Here is a 2,500-nt window from a genome sequence, read left to right as displayed (position 1 = left end):
GAACGCGGGAGCCTGAGCTAACAACCACACTTACGAGCGAAAACTCCTGTTAGATATAACAACCAAATTTCTCTCAAATCACACCAAAGAATTTAAAGTAGTAAGGACATATGGAAGCAACGTGGCTTTGTATATAGAAACAAATATATATTATACACTCTTGGAGAAAACTGCATGAAGTGGGGGCGCTCATTGTTCTGAAATTTATTGCTTAATCTATCTATCTATCTATCTATCTATCTATCTATCTATCTATCTATCTATCTATCTATCTATCTATCTATCTATCTATCTCTGTTTATAGATATATTACTACGCATGTCTGCTAGTCTGCAAGACTGTTTGTCTTTTTCTCATTACCACACCACTCTCATTCTATCCTTTTCTCTGTCTGTCTGCTGTCCGTCTGTTCCCCTGTGTGTGTGTGTGTGTGAGTGTGTGTGTTTGTGTATATTATATATATGGATGTTTGCATATAAGTATATAAATTATATTTGAAATAATCTTCATTAACACACATACACACACACACACGCACACACATACACATGCGTGCATATATGAATATATATGTGCAATAGTGTGTGTGGGCGTATGTGTATGCAAAGCTAGATGAGCAAGAAAGACATATTTAAATATTTATGTATATATGTATATGTATATGTATATGTATATGTATATGCATACGTATATATATATATATATATATATATATATATATATATATATATATATATATATATATATATGTAAAGAGAGAGAGAGAGAGAGAGAGAGAGAGAGAGAGAGAGAGAGAGAGAGAGAGAGAGAGAGAGAGAGAGAATGAGTGTATATGAGCGGGAGAGAGAGAATGTGAGATACTTTTTGTTTAAAAACCATTGGAGCCGAATGCATCGAGGCAAAAATCAATATTTCTAGATCTTAACAAACTAACCTCTTTCATATTTATTGAGGAAGTTAAAATACACAAAGGAAGTTGCTTGAAAGCTGAAACACAGCTCTAATGTGAGTAATAGAATCGTGGTTAATATACCAATTACACTGTTGCTAATGAGAGTATTATGTGTGTGTGTGGTTGTATGTATTGTGTTATATGTATGTGTACGTATGTACTGGATTGGTTGCTGTGACTGTATGTATCCATGTATACCTGTATGTATGTATGTATGTATGTATGTATGTATGGATGGATGGATGGATTAATGGATGGAAGGATTAATGGATATATGTAAATATATATGTATATATGTATATATATATATATATATATATATATATTTATATATATTTGTGTATATTTATTCATGAATATTCATGTTTATATATATATATATATATATATATATATGTGTGTGTGTGTGTGTGTGTGTGTGCGTGTGTGTGTGTGTGTGTATGTATATGTATGCATATATATATATAAATATGCGTACACATACATATAGATATGTATATACATACATACATATCTATACATATGTGTGTGAATGTATATGTGTGTGTGTGTATGTATGCATATATATAAATGTGTACACATACATATATATATGTGTATACATACATACCTATACATACATACATATATATATATATATATACATGTGTATGTGTGTGTATGTGTGTATGTGTGTGTGTGTGTGTGTGTGTGTGTGTGTGTGTGTGTGTGTGTGTGTGTGTGTGTGTGTTCGCTCAAAAAGAAAATAATTGAAATTTTATAAAGAGAGAGATGGTTTGGTTTCTAAGTTAGAAAACAAAGCTTTTCGTGTTTTATGTAGAGAACAATAACAGTTAGAAATTTCCATCTTGGATTTCAGAAAAGTCTTATACGGTTTCACTGTTACTCCAACAGGTTGAATTTGTAGAATGCGAACTAAATGGTGTCTTTAATTGAAAGCCACAATTTAAAAAAATTTTTTTTTTTTACCAGATTATGATTGAAGCATTTTGTGACTTAACTCGAAAATTTGTAAGTTTTTATGCAATTGAAGATCTTACATTTTCTAATTTTGAATGAAATGCTGCTTACCTCCAGCAGAAAGCTTGACGAGGTATGTGAAGCAAGAACTTATCCTTGACGTACCCGATAGTGGTCCTATATGAGTTGCACAGCTGGATGACTGCTACCCAATTTTAGGGAGTTAGCGAGATTCTCCAGGTGTAGCAGAACTTAATGTTTTGTATTAACTGCTGCGGCGTAGCTAGAAGTAAACCGTTTTGGGGCCCTTGGCACTGTGAGATGCTGTTGAGCTGCAAAGTAGTACATAGTTTTTTCTTGCCTTTTATCGCAATCGGGGATTGTGTTCTAGTGGTTAAGATGTTCGGCTCATCCGGCCAAAATCGTGGGTTCAATTCCTGGACAATGTAGTTTATTGTGTCCTTGAGTTAGGAACTTCATTTTACGTTGTTCCCGTCTACTTAAATGCAAATGAATACCAGCCGGATGATTGTGCAGCTCCCTCTCTCTCCCACTCACTCTCTCTCACCTACTCCCTCTCTCTCTCTC

Source organism: Octopus bimaculoides, chromosome 15 (assembly GCF_046866305.1).
Source record: "Octopus bimaculoides isolate indiv1 chromosome 15, ASM4686630v1, whole genome shotgun sequence".
NCBI classification, from domain to species: domain Eukaryota; kingdom Metazoa; phylum Mollusca; class Cephalopoda; order Octopoda; family Octopodidae; genus Octopus; species Octopus bimaculoides.
Note: the sequence above shows the minus strand (reverse complement) of the source record.